This window comes from Rissa tridactyla, chromosome 1, assembly GCF_028500815.1.
Source record: "Rissa tridactyla isolate bRisTri1 chromosome 1, bRisTri1.patW.cur.20221130, whole genome shotgun sequence".
Taxonomy (NCBI): Eukaryota; Metazoa; Chordata; class Aves; order Charadriiformes; family Laridae; genus Rissa; species Rissa tridactyla.
The window spans coordinates 123,080,569-123,106,849 of record NC_071466.1 but is presented as its reverse complement, the minus strand read 5'-3'; the positions used below and the strand labels follow the sequence as shown (position 1 = coordinate 123,106,849).

Genomic DNA, 26,281 nt, shown 5'->3' with positions numbered 1-26,281 from the left:
GCTACTGCTCCAGAAGGGTGGGCATCTTCCGGGGGTCCCGTGGCATATCTACCAGCCCCTGGGGAGGTCTCGGGTACTCCAGTAGTTCTCACGTGCTCACAGGCACTGAAGGCCTGTTTTTAGGCAACATCATCCCATCCTAACTAGCTTGACTGTATCTTAGAGTAATGAAATCTTTACTGAACAGGCAAAATTGAGATACAGGTACTGCCTTACAGACTTTAAAAAGTAGCTTTTCTGGAACTCTTAATAAAAACGCAATAATTACTGAAATTGTTTTCAGGGTCGTGACCAGCCGCTGGATCAATCTCCCAAGGCAGTCATGATTATCCTGGGTGGTTTTCCTTAATACACTGAGGATGCTCACAGTGTTGGAAGACATGTTAAGGAAGAGGTTGCAGGACTGATGGATGACAGTGGTTGAGTTGGTCTGTGTGTGGTATTGACAGAGGGGAAAAAAAACCAACATTGTCCTTCAGCCCATTCAGGTTGCTTGAGTTCTCTGTCAGCCTTCCAGTTAATAATGTTGTTTAAGAAACAGCTCTGTGGTATCTGTAAATGCCTTTTATGAAGAGGGGAGAAAGTACTTATAGAGATGCTTTCTGTAATTACATATTAAAATAAATACTTGCATCTCTGAGTGATTGCACAAGGCAATTAAGGACCCATGACATGAGCATTTCTTAAAAAAAGAAAAGTTGATTTTCTTTTTTTTTTTCATCCTTGTAAGTTTGAATTGTTTTTTAAAGTGATTTGTAACTGACTGCTCACTGTTATGGTGAAACTAATTTTGGGTAACTAATCATCATTGAATTTGTAACATCATAAAAAGGCTACTCCTGCAGTGAATTTAAAGTTGCTTTCTATTGTATAGTACAGAAACAAATACGTGATTTGTCAATGGAGAATAATAATCCCTACCTGACATGTAACGCTCCTTATTGCTGCATTACTGGGGCTGTTCACAGAGGAGTTAACCAGTGTTGTCCCTTGTTTTCTAGAAAGCTGGAACAGGATGGACATCCTGGGGTGCCAGTGCTGGGTCAGTCTCATATGGCCTCTGGATTTTTTTCAGGAAAAGCCAATTATGAGCTGCAGCACTAAACGTAACAAACTTCCCTAATTAAGGCACAGAATTTCGGGTAACGCCTACTGAGAGAGTATGCTTCCTTGAGGATTCCTGTGTAGGAAGGTTTTCCTCATGCAGCTGACTCCTCAAAGGGGTGGGCACCATCACTGACCAGTATCCAAACATATTCATTTTCATGGGTCTAAATAGAAAAAGCTTTTGGGAAGGCCATGAGACCCTATCTAAGCATATGGCTTCTTGCCAGCAAAGCTCCACTGGATTCATAGTAAGATGATGCTGCCATCCCAGCACAGCTCCTTTTTATTGCACCCAAATTTAGGTGAGGGCTGCCGTGAAACTTCAGCTGTTACCTCTTCTGCGTCATTTCCATGGACCTGAAGAGGAAGGAAAGGACTAAAAATGTAACTGCGGGCACACTTAGATGAAAATTATCAAAGATCGCAGAGCATCACAAATCTATACATTTATAGCAAGTTTATGTAATTTGTGCATAAAACTTCGTGTCATGGTAGTTTTAATGTTGTATTCTTGAGATCAAACAGGAAAAGCAACTAGGATTATTTTTTACCTTTAAAAAAAAAAAGCTTAATTTTAAAACTGTTATAAGTCTGTTTTTAAATACATCTCTGTAGACTTGTGATCATACTTAGAATAATATCTTTATTTCCTTAATTTAAATGCAGTGCCTCCCATTTTGAGACAAAATCAAACTGGAGAGGGGTTGGGAAGAAGGCAGACTCACTGTGAGAGTTCCTGCTTTCCTTCAAATTTGTTTGGATCAGAAATCTTATTCGGCTGTTGTGCTTCAGTAAAACCATTGGCACTGTCAGAGATGGTATATTGGAAATGTATCCGGATACAAACACACTGGATATGTTTGGAAAAGGGTCGTTTTCTTTTTCTGTCGTTTACCTTGATTGTAACCTTTCTGTATGTGGGTTAATCCTGCTGCTCTCAGTGTGTGTAGCTACTGGTTTTAATAGAAAGCCTGATAAAGGGTATGCACATTATCTTCTAAATATACACAACAGTGGGTAAATGTAGAGGTCATGAAAAACAAGTCTTGTCTAAACTAACTAGGAAGAATATTTTTCCTGCAATTTATTTGGTACATGTTTCTGTACTTTTCTAGATTCTCAGAGTGCCCAGCATCTAAGTTCTTCAATCCCCCCTCTCCCGCCCCTCCCCGACTTTGGGGCTTCCGTGGGAAGCCTGTCCAATAAAACTTGGAAGATAACTTAGGGTGACACTTCTGAGATTTTATTTATTTTTGTACACTAGGAAATAACAGACTGCAAAGCTGTTGGCTAATGCTGGAACAGCATGTTGGGGGCAAAGTAATTTCTTACTGTTAAATTGATGGGGGGTGTGTATATATTTTTAATATCTGGGCCCATTATTTAGACCATCTTTTATAATCTGTATAATCACAAGGTGTGAAAATAGAAGTAACCATTGTAGTTGGTTTTTGAAACTGACAGCTGCAACATAGGAAAAGGTATTTTAGTGTCGAGGAGTATTTTGCTGCACTATGGTTGGTGGGGTGGGGTAGGGTTTTTTTGGTCTGGGGTTTTGGGTGTTTTTGGTTTTTTGGTTCAAGATTTTGTCGAGTGAGTGAATTTAACAAAACTTTTTTGATACTTCTTTTTTTCACCTCGTACATCATCATTCAGTATTTAAGTGTTCTGTAGGATTAAGAAGAATTAATAGTCATAATTTTTCTGTTCACTATACTGTTTTTCAGTCTCTTGTAAAAGAGCTCTATTTTTTTTATACTAAAGTCTGTCAGATGATTTAGAAACAAAACAATGGTGAAGACTTAATCATTAATTTTCTTTATTTCTTTATGTTACGAGGGCATGTTCGTGCTTTTTCCAATTTATTTTAGGCATTAAAAGAGAATTGTGTAAGGATAAGGATCTTGTTGAGCTGAACATAGCACAAATGAGTGAGCCTTGAAAGATAAATGGTACTCCCAAGCACTAACCACATAGTCACAGTTACTTTAGATTATTAAATGACATGGTTATAGTTCCCGACACAGGAGTGCAGCAGCGATTTTTTGCACACCTGTCTGTCCGTCTGTCTGCTTCTCCAAAACACTTCTGCAAAACTAGAAATGCAGATTGAAAGGTGGCTGGACTAACTCAGGAAGAATGCTGTTGGGAGATGGAAGAGAGTGCTTAGGAATTCCCGGTAAATTCAGTGTTATCGTATGGAAAAGGCTTGTCAGGCTGCAGGCTAGTTGTAGGGTTTCTGTGACAAAACTGCTGAATGCAAAAGCTGGAAGAATGATAGGAATGTGCATTGTTTGTCCTGCTCAACAGCAGCTTAGGGTAGCGGAGTTAATCGGGTTCTTCCTGGGGTTTTACTGTGCTTGATAAAGTTAATTTTAGGCCTGATTCTGCCTTGTCTGGCAGCTCTGCCATCCTCTTGGGCTGAGTGTGGGAGAAAGGGAAACGGGTCACAGGCACAGAAACTGGTCTTGCAGACAAAACCTGGCGGGCAGCTTTGGTGACGCGGCGCTGAGGCGGCGATCTGTTTATCCGCTTGTTGTTCTGTTGGCTCGGCAGTGGTAATGGGACTAAGAACTAATAAAACTTTCTGTCGTTAAAGTGAGCGCTGACAGGGAGATCATCTGCTGAGTCAGAGAACGTCAGTTTTATATCACTGCTTTTAGGAGTGTGTGCACTTAGGGAAAGGATATTTACTCCTAATGCAATTTTGTGCACATGTATTTTCTCCATTTTGTATAGTAAATAGTAGTTTGGCAGTGCAAAGGTTTTAATTTGAGACAATCCAATTTAAATATATGTAGTTAAAGAAATCCAGATAAGATTTTGAAGTGAGTGTACACGTACATCTGTGCTGGCATTGAAATGTCCCTCATTACTACTGCTTGCGGAATTAATGAGACATCAGTGTATCGATGTATTTATTTATTAAAGAACATGTAAGTTGCTGTTGTGCATAGGAAGACCGGACAATTTATCCAAAAAAAAAAAAGTGTGTGTCTTGTGGAGTATAAAGTAGCAGTATAACAGACTTCACAGAAAGCTTAAATTTTCTTTTGCAGTCTCCTACTTGTTCAGGTTATGTGTGTGTATATATAAAATATAAGCAACATATATATAAAATTATTTACTGTATACATATTTTGTATATTGCATACTGAATAGGAGGCTTGAAAATCTCCCCCTCTCCCCCAGCACTGGGGTTATAAAAGTGAAATCTGAGCCCATGTTCAGGTTTCTCTCTAAATATCTTCATGGTTCCATCAAACTCTGGCCAGGCAGTTTGCTTCTGCCTAACACTTCACTATTTCAGGAGGCCAGGAGTTTCCATGTCATCCTTTAATATGCGCTGGTCTTTCTTCAGCAGATGAGGAAGGCAGTTTCAACTGCCTGTATAATTTTATTACAAATGGGTTGGGGTGCAATGAGGAATATGACTTATAAGCTGTATTACAACTTTATCCTAGACTCTGAATGTCATAGTGATACAGTGGGCAGCTGAACCTTCTCATTCTAGTACCGTTCCAACCGTTTGGGGAAAAAAACCCAAACAACAAAACCCAGTATAAAAACTAGGCATCCAAGAACAGTGGTTGCTTACTGATGTGCCCTTCTTTTTAATGGAGTAGGACAAGGATGCTTTTTCAACTTTGTGGTTTTTCAATTCCCATGCACGTGACTTTTATGTTTTCAGACGTTCCTCTGCAGCTATAAGCTTTGTCATCTTTTCCTCTGAAGGAAAGCAGAAACCACTGGATTTCAAGAATTTGCGACATGCTAATGGAATTATTGTACCATCTAACTTTACATATCTGTGTGCCTGAGTTGAACACAGAATATGATTTGGAGGTATGAAAGGCTACTTCCCTAAATACCACACAGCGAGCTATAAAGTTGTCTAATCTGACAGCATGGGTGGAGGTGTTTCTGTTTCCATTCCCAGGGTGACTTTTCAGTCTTCCAAGTGTATTCCATTGCATGAGGAGCATCTTTAAGAGGATCAGGGTTCAGGAACCATTTCCTTAGTAATCTTCTGCAAGACACCTGAAGTAAATGACTCATCCGATAGTGCCTTAATGTTCTTGGCCTTAACCTGTAACTTAGGGATGCCAAATGTTCGGTTTTGCAATATGTAGTTACAGTTTGTGAAGAGGTAGTTTCCTTTTCTCCAGTTGATTCAACCTCAAATCAAACATATATTCCTTTTGAAAACACAGTTCCTCTGATCTCCTTTTCTGATGTTTGAATTTGTGTGTTTCCTTTCAGATCCTAAAAAAGAGCAAATCCCACTTGCAGGTTGGTGGGGTTTGTGTGTGTGTGTGTGTGTTTGGAGTTTTTTTCTTTGGTTGGTTTTTTGTTTGTTTTATTTTTGTGTCGTTTACTGTCTGTGTCTCACCTAGAGCAGTTTGCATGTCCTCAGCATTCCATGCAGGCCAAGACCTTCCTGTAAGATTAGGGGGTTTTGTTTGTTTGCTTTCCCCTAGCAAACCATGCGGCTTCCATGGTGCTGAAGAAAACCAAATCAGACTGGCTTAATTTTGTTCTTGATGAGACCGAGTTTGATAAACTCCACAGTCAACTTATCTTTATGGTGTGAATCCAACATTATTACATGCTTTTTTGTTTGTCCCACCTTGTTTTAACAAGCCAGAAACATCAGGATTCAAGTGTTTTAATGCTCAAGGGCGGGGGGCCGCCGGGGGGGGGGGGGGGGAATACTGCTTTAATATTACTCAGTATGCATATTTTAGTCACTAGAGGGCAGACTTGTACTTCTCTGAATAAATGAGTAACTGCAAACTAATAATTAATTGGATCCAAAGAAGTAGAAATAGTTGCCTAATGAAAATAAGTATATTTGATGCATTGTTTTTTTGAATAAAGCAAATAAAAAAATGGCCCTTTTCATTTTAGTTAAAGATGCTTCATCAAGGATTTCATTGTTGCTATGTTTTCTGAATTGCTTCAGAGCTCTGAAATTTGCTTGCTCTGATTTACTTGAAATAACATTGACGGGATTGGTGGGCAAGCTTGATACCCTTCCGTCTCCCACTTTGTATGTCCATTACCTCATAGAAACCGTGTATATGCATATGTTCTGTGCTCAAAGTCTGCTGAGTCCACTAAATTTTCCTTTCTGTGAGATAACAAAAGAATATTGCAAATAGAAATTGGACTGATACTTGGGGCCGAAATCGCCATTATTGCACTATATCTCTGTAATTCTTTTCCCAGTGTGAAGTTTGAAGACTGTTCTACCATGCAGGTGGGAAGCATTTTGCACTGGTATAAGAGATGACATGCACCAACAAAGAATAAAGCCAAACTTTGTCTTTTTGACATATAACATAGGAAATATCTTCCAGTTAATGGCTTTAGTAATTTTCTTTGAAATGACATTGAGATTAATGAAAAGCAGCCCTCTCCCCCCCAGTCTTAGAATTTCCTGTCTACTTACTTGCCTTTGCTGCACTTTCCCTTTTTTATCCCCCATTAGCGTGTAGGTTAATAAAATGGAGTAACAGAATTGGTTTGCACAAGACTGTCTTGTGGATCATAAACATAGCTCAGTTTATTGCTTGTTACCTCCTATTTCAAAAACAGTGAGAGAACATCTGGAATGTGCCTATATTGTAGTAAAAGGTTTATTTAGCAATGGTGTTACCAGCTTGATTAGTTGATAGAGACGTTAAGTGTGCTGATACCTGGCATAAGAATGCCAGTGGGGAAGGGATTATCAGCTATTTGTGATAAAATTCCTTTTCATACACAAGAATTTATAAAAATGGTCTTCAAAGAGATGTTGCTACTAATGGTTCCTCCTTTCATGGGTTTTATGCTACATAATGACTGTTTTAAAGGTTCAGCTCTTAAAATTATGTTCACTTAAATTCTTGACTTTAAAATTCCTGACTTTAATTAAAGTAACCCCCCAATGATTCTATTTAAAAACAAACAAACAAAAAACCCACAAACAAACAAAAAAATAATCTTGCAAGTGCAAGTCCTTGAAGCTTCAGAGTTAGACACCAAACTACCGAGTTCGTAATGACTTTTATTTGAAATCATATAATTGTTTACTAAGTCCCGTTTGCCTGGAGTCTACTCTGGTCTTAAGGTGTTCTCTCTGTAAGATAATATCTGCTACTTACCTTATTAATAGTATAAGTATCTTGATAGATGACAGCAACAACACCGAAAGGGCCTTTTCTTATCTTTCTTTTTCCCTGAGCTCACTTTCTATTGGTGCATTTTCATTTTTGACTCTTCCAGTGTGAAGACTGGTAAACATCCCCCTGCGCAGGCCCTGAGAAAAGAGCAGTGACCTCAGTTATGCACAACCATACCTCTCAGTCTTGGCAAAGACCTGTCATGAGTTGCAATGTTCAACAGAGACGAAGCAAAGGACATACACATTTTTCACACATAAGATTTAAAATACAGTAGGATTTCTTCCTTTTAGTACAAAGAACTCTTTCAACATCCTCTTATTATCTGCCTTTGTTTCTTAGCTGAATAATTCCTGCAGCTTGGGTGAACGGACACTAAATTTGTGTGGCTCATCTATAAGGGCTAAAATGTGAGATGAGTAATAGTTAAGAAGAATATATGCAAATGGAAGATATTTTCCCACTTCCTCTCACTTACAAGCATGTCACCATTTGCCTGTAACAATAGCAGGTACAGCATACGCAGATTGAAATTATGATACTTGAAGATGATACTAGACTGCAGCATTGTGCTTGGCTGATAAGAGCTGCCACGGCAGCCTTCAGAAGGTGTTTGCTGAAGTGGTTGACTGTTGCAAGACACATCATGAAGACACCTTCATTTGAATAAACACTTGAGAAGTCACAAAGGCTTTTGAAGACTATTTGACACTTGTATTTCAGCTTGTCTTTTCTGGATCTCCTTGTCTCCCTTTCTACCTCTGCCTCCCTGCCTTCCTTTTTCACTCTGCTTTGTGAGTCCTTGGGCTGCGCAGCTCTTGCTTTTCCAATGGTCGCGTTCACTTGTCTTGCTCCGACTTTCCTCTCTGTAGCTACAAGAAGCTGGATGTGTGCTTCTCTCCTCCATACTGAAAACATAGCTTTAATGTTTTTATTTCTAAGGAACTGACAAGTCTTGGGTGAATCAGGGTTGAAAATTTAAGAACAGTTTCTTTTCTTACCCATTTAATGCACTTTTAAGAGCTGGTGCTCAGGGAAACAAGCAATATAATTACATTCAGGTATTCTGGTATCATCAAATTATTAACCTTCGTTTGCACTAAACATTTCATGCTCTAGGTAAACATTTTTTTCAGTGCAGAATGTGTTGGACTACAGATGATGCTGATGATCTACAGCTGTTTGCAATGGGTGGCTTTTTGGGAACACTTGGAGAATTAAGAGAATTTGTTAAATGGAATTAAAATTTGCCTCATTCTGGTTGACAGTTATCTGTTTATAGTTCCCAGGAGCTTTTCATTGAACAATAATATATTGTATATGTGGTACTAAATATCAGGTACTGTACCAAGATTCTAGAGATATTTTAGACTGGGGAGGACACTAAAATTAACATGTTAGGTGTATTGGAATTAGACTGACACACCTTTAGGACCAGTCTCCCGATGCTTCAGGTGTCTGTGCATGGGCATCTTCCTGGTCTCATTAACTTCATTGCCACTGTGTGGGTACTTATTTCACGGTTAATGTGTTCCTACATGGGTAACTGGGAGCTGTTGCTGTTCTCTCTCAGAAGTTGTTGCATAGCAATAGCAGTACCTATAGCAATTCTGCGGCTCTGCTGTGCCCACTTCACAGGCAAACATGCACTGTCAACCACCTCTTTGCTCTGCTGAACAGTCCCGCACCTCTGGGAGCAGGTTCCATGTGCTGGCTTGGAGAAGATTGATAAGGCAAAGAGGCTGGTCCCCAGTAGTTCAGAGTGGTCTGAAAGAGCCCAGGAGCACACATAAGGAAATACCCCTGGTTTTTCAACTATCTTTTCACAGCCATGTTTGCAAACTTGTCTAAGCTGTATAAACATTCAAGTGAAAGTAACTTCTCATATGGATAATGTTAGGAATTATTATGCCTTACACCAAGCTTTGTCTTGATTAGAAATTCTGTTGCATGACTTTTTTGGGGGGGTATAAGCTGAATTAACCTGTGAAAGTTGTTTTTCCTTTTGAAATTGGTTATCAATTGGATATCATCAGATCAGTGCATTTACCGCTTTCCCTTTGTTGGGGGGGAACAGGGTAAGCTGTGGAGAAAGAAGGAAAATTTCTTTTGAAACTCAGGATGAACCCATTCTCTTCTCAGTCCTACCTCCCCCTCTCTCTTCATCTAGTGTAAAGCAGGTAGCAACAACCTGTACTAATTCTGGTGGGTGCACGGGCATGTCAGTAGGTGTTCAGATGAGACGCCTCTGTGTTATTTTCGTCTCTTTTTTTTTTTTTTGCCTTTTTTTCTTCCCCCCCCCCCCCCCCCCCCAGCCTCTTAGAATTAAAGTCTCTTAGGAGTTACCAGGCAAGACTTGGGATCCATTGGTAGGTGATGGTGAAGAGCACTTTCTGTGCTTTTATTGTCCTCCGTATGATTTTCAAAGTCTTATGTGGATAAGCCCTGGACAAGTTCAGGGGGAATGCATTTTCTGGTTTGTGCAATTCTGAACTATACCCAGGATCATAACTTAGTATATGATCAGCAGGGATAGTTCTCAGATCTCTATCTTCTTTATGAGCCTTTTCCAGTTTGGAGGTTGGTTACTGTTTTGAATAGCTTCCTGTATCGGACTCTCTTTAAGCTATGAGGTCATTAGGCCAAGGGTTATGTTGCTCGAGCGTTTGGAAAAGGCTGTATGTGAAACATAGAAAGTTTTGGTATCATACAACTCTCTCCTGAAAAAGCTTTTTACTAGGGGATGGTATTTGCTGCATCAGTGGCTCGTAGTGAGCTGGTAAATGAAACCGAGCCACTGCTGTGAAGCCAGCTGTTGTGAGCTGTAGGGGTACACCTGCAGGTTTGCTTGCAGTGTCCCCTTGCTTGATGGCGTTTCTCAGACTTGATCCCTTCAAAAGGAGAGGGTATTTGAAGCATTAGCAGGTGCGTTCATCGCTTCCATGCTAAGCTCCTGGTGAGTGTTGGGAGCGGCCACTCAGTTTTCAGTTACTTGCATCTCCATGACGCTTCCGTTTCCCATAGAGACGGTGGCTGCCTGGGTCCTGGGGGGCTTCTGAGCCCATGTCCTTAGGCTTGGGCAGGCATCTCTGGCCTGCAGCGCTTCCAGACAATAACATCTTCACTAAGAATAATCTCTTTGCTAGAGATTCGGTGAATACTTCAATATCTTGAAATATTTCTTCTGCATAGTTAGCATTGGTTTTAGCAGCAGTTGTCGTTCATCCAGGAGTCCAGTTGGGAAGAAGGTGGGTAAATCTTACTCCCGTCAAGCTAGAAGTAATGTAGAGTCGTAGAACTCTGAGAGTGCAAGTTGTTCATTGGTAACATGGGGCAGATCCTCTAGGTACTGTGAATTGGTGTAGTCAGTTGAAGAAAGTGGCCTTGTTGAGCTTGTGACCAGTGACTTAAAAAAGGTAACACGATTCAAGAGTGTGGTGGTTAGTTGTGGTATCTAATACTATCTCACTGTTCAGGAAGATGCCTGCTTCTGCATTTTCCTGCAACTCAAGCTGATATTTATATCTTTAACATAGTCTTAGATTAAGCCTCAACGAATCCAGTATTCTGCTGCTTCCTTCATGCTGAAATTGAGAAGTGCAGGGCACATGTTGAGCTCCAGACAATCCTTGTTTGCTTTTGTCTCTGGGCAGCAGCTTTGTTGGGTTAGGCTGAGTTGGATAGCCATTATCTTGCCAGCATCTGATTCTGTGTCTGAGCCTTTTAACAGTGTGTTCAGTTGTGAACAAATGGGTTGGGTAATGTCACTGGTCTGCAAACCCGTATCTTAAACTTTGGCTGTAGTAGGGTAGCTTTCCACTACTATAGTGGTGGCCAGCCTACTGCAGTCACTTGCCAGCTGCTGCTGTGTCCCCCTTTGTATGGTCAGAGATGCGTTAAGAGCTGGTCGTTATGTGTTGGGTACATGGCTAGGCATGTGGTAGGACACAGCACGCACATTGTTTTCACACATGGAGACTTCTATATGGTCACAGTCTTCTCCAGATTGTGGACACCTGGTGAGTGTTGTGGTGTGAACACCAGTCTGGTGCTCCGGTGGCATGGACCTTGCAGCAGGCCGCTGACTGAGGATATATTTCAGTAAAAAGTTTTGATAACTGAGTATCTGCAGCTTCTGCTGGGAACGCTCTTGTGGTGAGGTAAAGTAGGTGGACTCCACAAATCTCCTTTCATTGAATTTTCTCCATTCAAATCTCCTATTATTTGGCTTTCATAAGCCAAAAATGTGCTTGACCTGGCTTTTGCTTTAGGCTGACGTGTGCATGTATGGTCAGCTACACAGCTCAGCTACTTAAATTGCTGTAACTTAGTTCTTTTTCTAAGCTCATAAATCCATTTAACCTAAATCAAAGTAGTGAACTTTGTAAATGATTTGTCTTGTGAGGCTTCAGCTTTCTGACTTCTTTCATCAGAAATCAGACCAGATTTTGGGACACACTGTCACATATGTCATGGATGTAAATTTCAACGTTTGGTACAGCTTTATTCCCCTGGCATGGTCTGAGCTTTGTGGTGTTGAGGAACCAGCCTAAGCTAACTGACAACAAATGGTTCTTAGATTGAAATAAGAATTGGAAGCATCTGAGTTGGTTTTAATTTACTAATGTGAGTTCCTGTGTAAATAAAGGCTTATCCTTGTATACGCAGTGTAACTTCCACAGCCTAAACAAGTAGGAAATTTTAGAAGACTGGTTGCTGATTCAGATTTCCATAATGGCCTGTGAAAAGTTGTGACATGGCTAATTTGGAGAAAGGAAAATGTCAAATATCAAACACTCAATGAGTGATATAACTGGCTTCTAATTTGATGTGGAGCTTGCTTACAGTGCGTCTTGTCACTGAGCTCTAGCAAGTTGCAGCATAAGTGGTCATCTGAGATGCATCTTGCTAGGCGTTAATGTCATAAAGCGATTCATAATTCAGAAGCCTCTCTCTCTGAGGGTAAAAATCCCCTTTCCAGGTTCTTGTAAATACGTGTGTACAGTAAAATAAACAAGTTTGGTAGAGCCACAAAATCCAGAAGTTGCATGTGTTAGACTGTATCTCAGCTATTTCAGTTTAGACATTATGTCACTGTATGTATAATACAACAGAATAAAAAGCTTGATTTCTGGCAAATTACTTATTGTTTACTTTCTCCAGTGAGACCATTTTTGAACACTTCTGTCATTTCCATATGTTTTTAGTGTGCAAAGCAATAAAAACTGCATTAGAACTTTATTGTGTAGGAGTTAAAAAAAAAAAAGTCAGTTTTTCTTCACCCATTCAAGGCGATAACAATGCATACAGGATGCTCAGTTGTAATGTAGAGTCTACAAAATACGAAATTACAAACCTAAATGTATTTATCTTATTTATCCTATCTTATCTCTCTTATTTATCTTTGGCTTTGCTGGGGACTCTATACGGTGAAGAGATGGTCCAGAATAACATCATAGAGCAGTTCAGGAGAAGAGGTCTTCAAGCATCATATAAGCCGTCAATTTGTTTTCACTCCTTCTGGATCTTTCTCCACCAGCCAGATCTGATTTCCATAGCCTTGTATAGGTATTGTAGGTCATTATCTCAATTGTAAAAGCTGCTTTTCCATGCAACAGGGAAGGCATAATCTCATATTGTCTGAGGATGAATAAGAAAACCCTTTGAGTACACGGGTGTCAGTAGTTCAGTAATGGTCTGTCTGTATTCCCATCTCTCATGCATGCTGATTTAAATTACTTTTGAGTCTAAGCTCAGGGTAACCTTATATATTTTTATGGGGTTTCTCTGATAACACAATAGAGACTTCAGGGCTTCCTTAGCAAAACAAGACAGGGATTTTTGTTTGTTTTGATCCCTTATCTCTTCTCCAGAGAAATGTCTTTGCAGTCTTGTGGGTTTTTGTATGTGGTGGCTATTGCAGACACAGCTTGTTTATAATTTTGTGTGTGAGGATACTGTTCTCTTTTAATGAATGTCAAGGAAAAAAGTTAATTACTTAAATTCGCAATCTTTTTAATAAGAAGAGGTGTTTTCTCAGGCATTACACTGCTTTCTAAAGATGTTTTTGAAGCTGAACAGAATAAATTCAAGCCTACAATTCTCTATAAGACAAAGACCTAACATCATTTCGCGACTTCAGGTGACGTGCTCTGGAGTTTTGCCTGGAGTCCTCCTGAGTACTAGGAGATACTTAGTGTGCTTGGTGTGCTGTTACTTGCATAACAATAAGTGATGGCAGCTTTTGTTACAAAAAAGATGATCTCCAAGGTGTGCTAATATATCTGCTGTCCTGTCCCCCCTCTCCACACACCCCCCTGTTTTATCAACCTTAGGGGAAACACCTAAATAATAACAACTGGAAAATACTAGTCTTTAGGGCCTTTTTATTTGCTTATTCATTATGCCACCCCATCTGTCTTTGTGAATTTAGGCTGGTTTGTAGTTAGCTCACCACTGTGGCAGATGTGAGTCTTGCAGACAGGAAAGCATACAGAAGTTGTGACTTTAAGCCCTTGGCGAGGAGGCTGGTGGTGGACTAGCAGTGGGCTTTGTGGAGTGGATGGGGCCATGTATGGCCCCATGCTTGGCACTGCTCTGAGGCAGCTGGGGCTGTTTCATGTGAAATCTCTGCTGACTTTGCTGATGTAGGAAGATCGTTGAGGTATGTAGTGAGGAAGGGAATCTGCAGCATAAAAAACCCACAATGCATAGTGGTTAATCCTGTAGCTGGAAGTGCTTGTCAGCTCAGCCACACCACTTGTCATCCTTGGACATCGGAGGGACACCAGTGCTCACCTTCCTGCAGCCCCTCGCATGCAGCAAGAAGGGCCCAAGATGCCATTCACCTGCCCCGGTGGCTCTTACACAGTGTGTTGCCTTGTGGGAGCCACAGGCAGGGATGCAGGTGGCCAAAGCCTCTCACCTGCCACGAGGTAGTGTGATTAAAGGAACACTATGAGATGGTGACTACTGCATTGGCCTGGGTGTTTTCAAAGAAAGCTGTGTTCATATGGACTCAGCAGGAGTAAGAAAGACTTAGCAGTTGTTCTTTGGGTACAGTGTGGGGTGTTCATTATTTCTTTCCTCGTCAGCACTGGATAGTCAGTGTCCTGTCTTCTCGGCTTCTGCTCCCCGCTGTTCCAGGGCTTAGCTGAAGTGTTCTGGGCAAGGAAAAGTTTGTGGGAAGGCTGGTGGGCAAACAGTTTTCCTGCTGCAGCAAGTGAGTTCATTTCAGGAAGGTGAGAAGGTGGAGGGTGGCTGTTACTGTTCTGCTCTGTAGTTTAAAGCTACCTGCTTTGATTCCTGATGCAAACAGAAAAGGGAGTTTGGCTTTGGAGAAGAAGTCAAGTCAGATTTGCCACATTTCAGTAAGCCAAAATTACAGCAAATAGGAAATATTTCACGATCTGTGACTTGGTTGTATCATTTACAATTGCTTTGATATGATCAGTTCTTTAATTGATAATTGACGGTGCAGCAAATCATTATTAAAAGGGCAAACCTTGATGTCATTGCTGTGCCATTTAACAGAGAAAACAGAAAATTCTCCTCCACTTGAAGAGATCTAGTCCTTAACCATAGAGGAAGGGGTTTCATCAGCAATTGTTCTCTTTACAGGAATAGTATTTGTATTGATAGTTTCATTTCAATGAGTTATCTGTGGGCACAGCTGCAGTTTCTCCTTGGCTGGTGGCAGAGTAGCTAGATGTAAAACCTATGACCTAACATGTATACATAGTTAGATGTAGATAGATCTTATCTAAAAGTGTATCTGTTTCTCCATCTAGGAATATCTGCATAGGCATAATAATGCATTTTATAAAGCTCATAAAAATGTTGGAGGCATTCACAAAAACTCAATTTTACATGTGTTAAACAATCAGTAAAGATCTCCAGTAGCAATCAAAAGAACTAGGAAAAACAATATTCCCATCTTTATTTCTCTGTGGTTATAAAGATATGAAGATAAAACCCATATTGCCTACCTGTAATCTTCACTATCCAATCTTATTTGAGGTGTGGCTTATTTGTGAAGTAGCTTTTTTTTATGTTGGCTGGAGGTTTATTGTGGTTTTTTTTTTTTTTTTTTTTTCTGCCAGAGAACTACAGAAGCAGTTTTCACCACCCAGCTGGAGCCAGACTTGGAGTTTTTTTCATGAAGCCACTTCTTCTTTGACTGTCGGTTCAGAAATGTGAGTTTTAAATAGGTGATAATGAGAACCCAAAGTTTAAATAATCTATTTTACTAAGAGGACTTCTCCTTTCATTTTTTTATGGATCTCTGGTGCTTTCTTCATAGTTCTCCAGGAAACCCTGCCAAAAGTAGATATAATGGAACAGTGCAGACTGAGATCCTCTACTTGTGGCAACATCATTTTTGACTGCAGCTCTTCCAGTTTACAATTTTACTCCATATTTTTGAGGTGCATAAGGCTTATTAAAAAAGAATAGCTGACAACAACAAAACCCCAAATGAAAAGGCAGCTGTTTTCCATACTTTTCATATTCAAAATAAGCACAAAGAGCTGAATCCCAGGCTATGGGACTTGGCAGCAGAGGGAACCCGTGTTTTATGTGTTAGTTCTCTCTTTCCAGACTTCAGTGTTAGTTAGGAGTGCCTCTGTCAAATGTTTTCCTGCAGTTTTGTTTTTTTCCTTTTACTTTTCTCTTAAATCAGCTTTCTGGCTTGTTGTGTTGTTACTGGAAGTTGCTACTGTGGGTGGTCTTGAAGCATCGTTCCTTTCAAGAAAATATTCCGTGTGTAAATGTTTTACTGAGTACTTTGCCTTCACATTTTGGGGATCTTTATGCTGTTTGTCTCTGTGGGGTTTTTTCTTCAGTGGTAGGCCTGTGCAGTGGAAGTGTGAATTAAAGATAATTAAAGACTTTGGAAGTGGCGTACTTTTTCCTCTGAGCTGACTTTGCCCTTGTACTGAGAATATTTACAAAGATGAGAACTCATTTGCTCTTCCTGAGCTTTAGCCAAATGTTTGCCTTGTCATAATTTAACTGTGATATAAGGCAAACTGAGGTATTTAATGCTAATGTCAGAAATAGTTACCAAGCGCCGCTTTTCGTAAATCCAGTTTTAATCTTTAAAACTGGAATGAGTCATTTAATATGACGCAATGAAAACAGAAAAGCAGGAGAGATACTGAAGCACAAAGGTGTCAGTTCATCTTCCACTTTTCATGTTCCATAGAAAATCATTCCAGTCAGGAGGAAATTTTTAAGCTGTCTGCAATATAACTTCATGAAGATGCTGTGGTGTTTCCTAAAGAGCAGGAATTCAGGACTCTGTTACTGCTGATAGCGGGGGCCGGGGCGGGGGGGGAATGTCCTTCTGAACTAAAGGAGTCCCCCTGCTGAGTTCATACAGTAGCCTGAAGAAGGTAGGATTGATCAAATACCTGGGACATTGAGAGTTAAGTCCATTTCTTTCGCTTACCATAATGTGCAGTTTAAATCAGCGGAGGAGCTCAGGTCCTAGGTAATGAACATAGCATAGATGGTAGGACGTACTCTGTACAGGAGTACAAGGAACAGTAAGCACGTAATGAGTGTTTTCTTGTCCACAGTAGCCTGCCATTATTGACACCCAAAGCGTTCAGGAGAAATCCATCTGTTTCCCAGGCTTTTGAAAACATTGGATACATATGGGGATAATTTTTTGAGTGATGAAAGCCTAAATGAGTTGTGGCTTGTTGGCTGGTATTTTAAGAGCTTTTTTTTATACTAAGATTTTTTTATGATCTTTGTTTATTAAATGGTAAAAAGCGTCCAGCTTTGTGAGTTGTATTGCATTGTGAACAGGCATCAGCAGATAAAAACAAAGGACCACTCAGTGTTTCAAAGATGGAGGTTTCCGAGTTACTGCTTAATGAATGGTATGTGTCTGCGTTCACATATCCATGAAATCTACCCATTCTGAGATGGCTTCGTTAAGAGCCCAGCATTTTATAAGCAAGTATCCATAGCCAGGCTTTAGAGGGATTTTTTGTGTTCCAAAGTACCTGTCCACTTAAAATCTTTTAAAAAGAAAAGAAAAACCACATCTTGCTTCCTGAGGAAGTTTCAGTGCAAACCTGCACTACTCATAGAAGGAACTCTCTCAGATGATTTTAAGTGTTTGATTCTTTAGTGGGCTGACTTTAGTCTCTTGCAGTGAGATCCTTTGTGTCACCAGCCTAAGGCTTATGAAAGACCCATGTATCACAGAGATTGCTGCCAAATTAATGCATCCCATAGCAATTCTAGAGTACTTAAAAGACCTTCTGCCTGTTTTCTCACAAACTCCAAACCGTGGCAAAAGACGCAAGTTATGGTTATTTTTGAAACTTGAATTGGAAAGTCGTCCTTGGGCATCTTCACTGTTTACAGTAAGCTTTTGATCAGCAAATCATGTGTGGCTGTCTGTCCAGTTGCTTACCAGCTCACCTGGGACCTAGACTTCCAGGGAAGACTTTTTTGTGTTTAGGCCCTTCAGCATAGAGAAACAGACTTCCGAACTGGCCTGTCCACAGAAGATCTCTGAGAATGTTAAACATCTGGGTTTTAGAAAGAATTTGTTCATTAGGTGCCAGACGCTCATATGTTATTCTTACGTTACACGCTTTACTTGACCAGGAAGTTCACTTGCCTGCTCTTGCTCTCTCGTTTGCTCTCTTGAGGTGTTTTTTTAGGGCTTTCCATTTCCAGGCACATGAAGGACAACAAGGTGACTGGGAACAGCCAAACGTGGATTTCCCGTGGGTAAATTATGCTTGATCAATGTGATGAAGTGATGGAGACAAGGTGCTGTGGGCAAAGGGAGAGCAGAGGGCCTTGTTTACTTTGGTAAACTAAGGTTTTTGACACTCCCATTAACATTCCCGGAGCCAAACTGGGTAGGGACCAGTTAGATGGACTACACAGAGCGTGAAAAATTGCATGAATCAGTGGTTCAGCACTGAACTGGCAGAGTTGCTGCTGGTATTCCTTGGGAGCTGATACTGGTGCCAGTGTTGTTTAATATTTTCATTAACGACACAAATGATGGGATGGAGTGCCACGTCAGCAAGTCAAAGGTGACATCAAATTGTTGGAAACAGTGGATATGCAGGAGGGCAGAGCTGTCATTCAGCAGGACTTTAGAAAACTGGAGCGAGCTGATAGAACCTCATGAAGTTCAACAAAATGAAAGGCAGAAAACAGCTTTGCAGAGAATACCTGGGGATCCCAGTGGGCAGTAAATTGAATAGGACTCAGCAGCATGACCTTGTAGCCACAAAGCAAACTGCAGTCTGGACTGTTTGAGTAAGAACATAGCCAGCAGGTGGAGAAAAGGAGATTTCCTGCCCCACTTGGCACTTCTGAGACTGTGAACCCCTGTACAAGAAAGACTGATGAACTGGAGGAACCATAACCAAGGACCACTGAGGTGATTGAGTCTGGAGCACGACTTACCATGAAGGGCTGTGAGAGCTGGTTGTGTTAGAGCTGAGAAGAGGCTGAGAGAGGCTCCAATTGACTCTAGCTCTCTGCAGGGCAATTATGAAGAAGGTGGACCTAGACTCCTCTTAGAGGTGCACAGTGAAAGGACAGGCAAGCAGCAGTAGTCACAAGTTAAAGCAAGGGAAATTCTGGTTGAGTATAAGAAAAATACCTTCCGTAGTGAGGGTGGTGGAACAGGTGTCAGAGAGGTGGTGGATTCTCCATTCCTGGACAGGCATGAGCAGCATGATCCAGTTTTGAAGCTAGGCCTGCCTTGAGCAGGACCAGACACCTCCAGGTGCTATGAATGTAGTCTTTAATATTTCCCTTTTCTTGAAATAATGGAAACTAGTAATTATATAATCTAATTTTAAGGAAAAAGAAGCAAAAATATGTTGCCTTAAATCTTTTACGTACAGCTCGTGTCAAATTCCTGGCTTTGGATCTTTCGAAGTGGACATTGCTGAATCATGTGATTATGTTTCCATGAATTAAAAATAAGCCAAGTCTTTCTCCTTAAAAGAGGCTGTTATATTCAGCAGAACTCATTGTGGTGATGGTTTTTGCAACATTAGTGAGTATGCATAAGGCTTAAGAATGGGAGCATTCTCTGCAGCCCTGCTTACTTCTGATGGTTTAGTTTGGAGCTTATTTGAGAGAGAGATTTTCAGGGGAAAAACTCTTGAAAACTATGACTTATTGCGTAAACCTACCTCTTCGGCAAAGAACAGACTTTCTTCGTAACTTGCTTTCTTCCGGGAGTTTGAAGTCATCCATGCCTAACATCCATCAAACTTCACGAGAAAGTGGCTATAAGACCAACTACAGTGAAATGCCAACCATTAAATATGGGTGCATTGTGTTACGCGCTTCTTATCTTTATGAATACAGTTTGTCATTCTACAGGCTTTCCTAAGTCATACTCTTAATCTTGTAGCTCTCAAATAAACCAGTTTTTAAAACTATTCTATGAAAGAGACTAAAAGTATTCCTCTTTTTTCTTAATTTGCTTAAGCTCTTTGGGTTTGACCTTTAGGCCTTTTCCATCAAAAGAAATAATTTAAGACTGCATGCAGAATTTCAGCTTATTTTTCCCCTGCATCTACGTTTCACCTGAAAAAAAGCAGTAGGCTTGGGCTTGATGTTGTATGGCCTCCTGGGGCATGTTCTTTGCTAACTTGGCTCAGATCATTTTGATGTGCAGGCTCTGACTAGACACACACCTGAGAGAATACACAAAATACTTATATCCCAAAAAGACCTAGCAGCCATCAAGACAAAAGCTTCCACGCCTTCTAAATTGAATGCACGTTTTTGTTTAACAGATCAATAACGCAACAATTTAAGCAGCGAGATATGGAACTATGGGACTTTAAAATATTTTAATTTTGTGCTTTAGGTGTTAAAAGGAGAATTTAATGTGCTATGTAACTGAGGCCACCATTTTGGGGCTAGACCTGCAATAAGATAATATGCTTCCTTCTGAGGATTAAGTAATGTTGTTTATTTCTTTTTTTTTTTTTTTTAAATCTTATGTGTTATGAAATGTTACTGCTCTTTATGGCATTGTGTATGCCCTGTTCTCGTGTTCAGGGGCAGCTTTGTGATTTTATGCATCTACAAATCTTAGCATTGTTTTTTATCTAATCGCCCAGAGGTAGCAGTGCTATCCTATAAATTTTCCAGGACCTGTATGTGGATTATTATGTTAAGGATATTGGATAAGCCTCAAATCAGATGGAGGCATCCCACAGTGTGTTTAAGGGCTTGTAGGCATTACAAATGGGAGACAGTGTTCAGGTCTAAAGTGAGACGCATACAGGTTTGTCCATGTAGTGTTTTGTCAGCACAGGCAATTCGGGTTGCCCAGCGAAATCCTTTGCTGCTGGTGTTGTGAAGGGGTGGTGTGCCTGGCTTTCTCAGGCTCTACCACACAAGAACTGCAGCAATCACCTGCGTGGGGTGATTGGGTTGGCACTGGCTGTTCAGTGCATGGGCACGGGTGTTTGCCGGCAGAGTGGTACATGCATCTGTACTTCATCATCTTCAATTCTGCAGCTTCTTGGAGACCTGCATGGAGGTGGATCTAAAGCGTGCCTCACTGGGGATGTTTACTGTCTCTGTAATTGCCCATGTAACAAGCACACAAAAAGATTGCTGAATATGAAGGCTTTCTTTTCGGTTTCTTCATCTTATGTCTTCTGAAGGGAGAGATGGCAGAAGGGAGCAGGGGCTGGGATCAGAGTTACAGACTGTCTTCCCGGTTTCACTGTGAATTTGTTTCCGACCTTTTTTTGAGAGATTTCGTCTCGACTCTGTTTCCTAAGTGGAAAAATTATGAAAATATCAATGTTCCTACCTTTTATTAGGTGGGATTGCTTTGTAATCTTGATTCAAGACACAATGAATAAGAGCTATGCTTTCCCCCCCCCCCCCCCCCCCCCAGTGAATTTGATTCTGCCACAGCAAGGTAGCTGAGAAGTCTTTCAGTAGAAAAATAATAGATGATGAAGTTTAGTAACAGTATGTTTTTAATTTTGTCTCTGTCTCAAACTTTATGTTCTAATACTTCCTCTGTAGAGATAGACACAAATTTATGTGTATATTCCTGTAGATCTATCAAAGCATGTTACCGAAGTAGAACATCTTCTTTTTAGGCTCTCAGAAGTCCATTGTGGAGAAGCCCAGATATTTTTGTTGGTTCGCTTACCTGGCACTGACTTCCATGTTTGTGTCTGGGGATTTCCAGATGAAGATAGAAGCACGTAGGTTTCTCTGTATACATATTGAATTCAGGATTTGATGTGCTCTGCGTGTTTCCCACAGGTTGTCTACGTAGCATAGACCGTAGGTTTGATGTCTTCCTGGGCATGCTGTACTGCATGTGCATGTTTAGCCATTTTTCAGGATACCTAGTCAGCCCAATTCCTTATACTTGGAGAATAAGAGGATATTTGAGGTGGGAGACAGAAGACCTGAAGTAATTGTTCCCATTATGAGACTAATATGAGAAGTCACCAAACTTAGCTGGATATCAAAGTTTTGTGCCCGTGTAAGATCACAGGTTGGGTTGAGTGTAAAACAGAAACCTCTTGATACTGCACAGTGGATTTTTGGCTTTATCTGGTGTGAGAAATGCTTAGAACATGTTTTACTCTCCAGGATTTTCTCATAGGTTCAGTTGAGGCCCTAATTACTTATGGACTTTCAACATGTCAGAATTTTCTCATGATACGAAGTCATTAAGTTGTACTGAAAAAGCTCTAAATAATGAACTGACATTTATGCCCTGATTTGTTTCTATAGATAAGATGGATAAGATTTTTTTGCCCTTTTAATTTCTTAGGGCTAAAATCAGCTGTCTTTTGGCCCAAATTCAGTCCATGCTTAAATTTAGGCTTAATTTAAGCTTCTGCTTATCATTGCAGGACCAAGAGTTGCATAATAAAATAATAGTAAGTGATAGAAGTAACAAAGTTTTTTAAAAATTTCAAAAGTGGGCAAAGTTATTTTTAAATACCAAATTGAAATAAAAATGAAAATAACCACTAGATGGCACTTCAAAATTGTATATTGAGATAGTATGTTTGCTTTCAAAATCATTACAAATTTTGATAGACCCAAAAGGTTTTCATGTGGATCTGCATAGTTCCGAGATGGTGGTGTTTCCAAAACCAGTCAAAGTTCCTTTAGGTGTATCTCCTTATTCCGTGATCAAAGTAAACTACTCACTAGTCTTCATTAAAAGCTCTTTCCTGATGCTTAAAATGCTGCCTTTAGAAAGAAGAGAAATACCTGTATAACTGATAAGTGTGTGCAAATTCATTTGTTTTCCACTGATTTTTATTTATATCCAACTTTCTAACAAAATTCTGCTCTGCCCTGGTGTTCTGTTTACTTTGGGTTATGCCTAACTTGAGATATGACGTATTGATGCTTTAATATTTCTTGTAATATTATTTTAGGTCAGTAGCTTGGAAATTAACCCATAGTCTGGTAGGGGCAGGTTCAGGCAGGGAACAGATTCCAAGGGTTCACTGTTCACTGATTTTTCACTTTACCTACTTTATCTCTTGGTAGGGGGAGAAGATGGAAGGAGATTGTGACAATTTGGTTCTGCAGAAAACATGATAGTAGTTAGGAATTTATTATGAAGTCAATCTTGTGGTGTTTCTGTCAGCGATCATTGCACAAGCCTGTTTTATTTGACATTTTCATGTAGCCTCTTTATTGTTGTTTCTGAGGTGCATAAGAGTTACGTTACCGTGATTTATGAGCTAATAATACTGAAGATGAGCAAAGCTGAGTAAATACTGTCTGTAGCCATTAATTTGATTCTTCTTCCATAGGAGCTGTTTTGAGGGGTTGTTTGGACAACTGTCTTAGTCTATTGTACTTGAGTTGAAGAGAGCGAAAGTAGACAAACTATAATACTGGCTTGTGCAAGGATATTTTATGGCCTATTAAATATGTATTAAGGGACTAATTCTTTCATTTGCTCATACAGCTGTATATGGTTCCCCTGACACTGGTAGTAATTATGACTGAATTTTATTATGAGAGCTTCGTTACGCCCATGGTAAACCTTAGAATGGATTACAGTAGCGATGGACACAGCCGCATTGTCCCGGTTTTGCAGAAGACGCGAGGGCACAATCAACAAGAGGTGAAAAGGAGAGTTGGAACAATTTTCCCATTCAGCTGCGCTCACCCTGCGATGTCTGCTGCAGGAACGTCTCCCCTTTTGTGCTGCTCTGTGCTGCACAAAAGCACTTGGCTGTGCTTCTGCTGTGACTGGACCCTACAGCAATTTGTATGCCTACTAATCCAAGATAAAAATGAAGCTTTGGGAGTGGCAAGTCAAAAAGATTGACTTTTTTTTTTTTTCTTTTTTTGACATTTAGAGGGTCTCATCCTCTGATGCCTGAGAGCAGAACTCCAGGCCATCCCTCTTGTTGGCATAAAATTTCAATTTGACTTTGAGTTCTTACCCGGTAGGTACATCAGTGAGGATGCTGTTGCTGAACTGCAGATGCCCTCGTGGGAATGTGCTGATGGGAGTACCCATGCACTGAAATTCATTAAGTATTTCCTGTGGCCATCTTACCGGTGATCTCACTGCCTCTAAAGCTCTTTACACAGAGATTAACTGTTTAGTGACTTGCAAAAGCTAGAGGGAACGGTGGTGTTCCAGTTAACAAACGACAAAGATTTTCATTTTAGGACAATATTAAAATACCAGCATAACACAGGAATGACAGCTGTCTTTCTAGAAAAGCTGCTCTTCGTGCAGGCTCAGGTAGTCCCAATCACACAGGAGCACAAAGCAAATTTTTTGGGGTGTGGATGTGAATGCTCTCTCAGTTCTGGATCCTTGTTTTCGTTGCTGTCTGGCAACTATTCTCTCTGTCAGAATTTCTCCCCTGCTTTAACGTGTAAAAAGTCAGTGATTTTTACATTGTGCTGTTGCTATGGTCTGTGATGCTCTGCAGACAGGCCCTCCTCTCCTGTCTGAGGTGGTTGCATTTCACAGCTTCTCTGTGTCCCTGGAGGAAAAATACGCTATTGATAAATTGCTCTGGCGTCAGCAGAGGGCTTTTATGGTGTGTGTTGTCGTTATCCACCACGCCCCCCCTTCCCCCCCCCCGCCCCCGGCCTCCGTGGGAGGAAGCATTGCAAAGTGGGTTGGGCTCTGTCTGCCTCCTCTGTGTTTTGAATTTCAGGCATTTATTCTGCTCGCCTTCCTGGGTTTGTTGGCGCTCTCTTCTGTTGTGGCAGCAGATGTAGGAGCAAAAAGAAATGCTGCTTTTTGAGCAAAAGGATGCCAGAGCTTTCTGGCTGGGTGGGTCATGTCTCTTTTCACTTAGGAGCAGGGCTGGGTTTAGTAGCGCAGGTGTCCCAGTGTATCCATCCCATGGGTGGACCAGCCTCACCTGGCTCCTTTGCATTTCCACTGCACAGAGCCTGCAGTGAGGGAAACCCCTGCCTGCTCTCCAGAAGCTGCAGGCAAAGGAAGCTGCTAGGCTTATCCAGGTGGATTTTCCCAGGGGATGCGCATAGCCATGGGCAGACCTGCTGTGGCCATCAGTTGGTTGGCACGTGGGGTGGTTAGTGCCTGGTGTCCCAAAGGCAGCTCTCACCCTAACAAATGCTTGTCTCCTGCACTTTATGAACCATAAATTTTGACTAGTGGAGTGTGTCACTGGAGTCTTGTTAACATTTCAGTGAAGTAGGTGTAGCTGTGGTCTGTGACTCGCTCGGCTTCTTGTTTTGTTGTTCCTGCCTCTGCAGCTGCTGAAGGCTGAAGTTATTCCTGCAATAGCAAATGTCCTACTGTAGTTTAAGTTCAAGGCAAAAGAGAAAAAAGCCCTGTTTTGGTTAAGACCTGAATCTTCAGACAGCTGATTTTTTGAAGTGACTCTGGAAGAAAGCCACACAAGCTGAAAAATAATGTTAATACAAAATGGTTATCTCCAGTTACTTCAAACTGTTAAATTGCATCCTTCTGTAAGGCCCCTCTTTGGAGACATTAATGTGTTTGAGCAAAGACGTTCGTGATTTACACCCCCAAACCTATTTCTGCAAGGCAAACTCTTCCATCGGAGATGCGCGCTGTGCGGCACAGGGCAGATAGGCAGCTTTCCCCTTGACTGCCACCAGTGAGAGACAACCACACGTGCATGCATCCTTTTGGGTGGGTTGGCTGCTGTTTTATTTCCACAGTGCATGCTGCTTGTTGTTGTGTTGGTTTTTTTGTTTTTTGGGTTTTTTTGTTTAAGTTTACTTTTGAAAGGTGCGAGCTTCCCTGCCCCCCTCCTCCCCCCCCCCCTCCTCCCCCCTTTAACCCCAGGATGCCAGTTTAGAACCCCCGGGGCTGGGGACAGTTTGGAAGTAACCAACCTCCAACCCCTTCACCTGCTGCCCAGGCTCAGCTTCTGCTTGGCGTCCTCCCTCTCCTCCAGCACCGAGCTCAGAAATGGGGAGAATCCTCTGAGCAAAGCCTCAAACACCTCGTTGGTTTTCCGCTGGGCCCACGGAGGTCTCCTGCGAGGGCATCGCTCAGCAGAGCTGCCAAGTGTGGCTTCTCCCTTTCCTCACAGCAGGTATTTACTGCCCTTTCCCTCTTCCCAAAACACTGGGCGGTGGCTTGATATGACTGGAGAGTTGGCACGTGGCTCCAGGAGCCCTAAAACAGGTGGTGTGCCTGGCCCCTCGCCTGTGGGAGCAGTTCCTGGCTGGCCGGTGGGACCTGCACCAGCCGCTGGGCACACAACTGTACCCCCTCACTGTGCCCCAGTAGCCCTGTTGGCCCAGGAGGTTGCCCTGCCCTGGGCTGCCCTGCAGCTCCCTGGCAGCCTGGCCACGGTACAGCCGCCAGGTCCAGCACCCCAGAGGCTGCTTTTCAGCCTCCCCTCTATCCTGCGCGGGTACCAATGCCAAGATGCAGTTACTGGCCGTTTGGTCACAGCGCTGGCGTGGGTCGCCGTTGGCACTGGCTGGCAGCAGCATTTCTGGTACCTCCTCCTCATTTT

The 26,281-nt window shown here is 41.4% G+C and overlaps 1 protein-coding gene across 27 annotated transcripts in view; it reads left to right on the top strand.

Moving 5' to 3' along the window:
• The window catches only part of BBX (BBX high mobility group box domain containing), a 165,508-nt gene that overhangs the window by 51,518 nt on the left and 87,709 nt on the right, over nt 1–26,281 (top strand). For 14 of the 27 annotated variants that reach the window (XM_054190586.1, XM_054190661.1, XM_054190652.1 and 11 more), the window contains one exon: nt 15,377–15,469. The exons of the other annotated variants lie outside the window; for them this stretch is intronic. The gene's annotated coding sequence lies outside the window, so the exon portion shown is untranslated. The remainder of the gene's footprint in view (nt 1–15,376; nt 15,470–26,281) is intronic. 27 annotated transcript variants of the gene reach the window in all.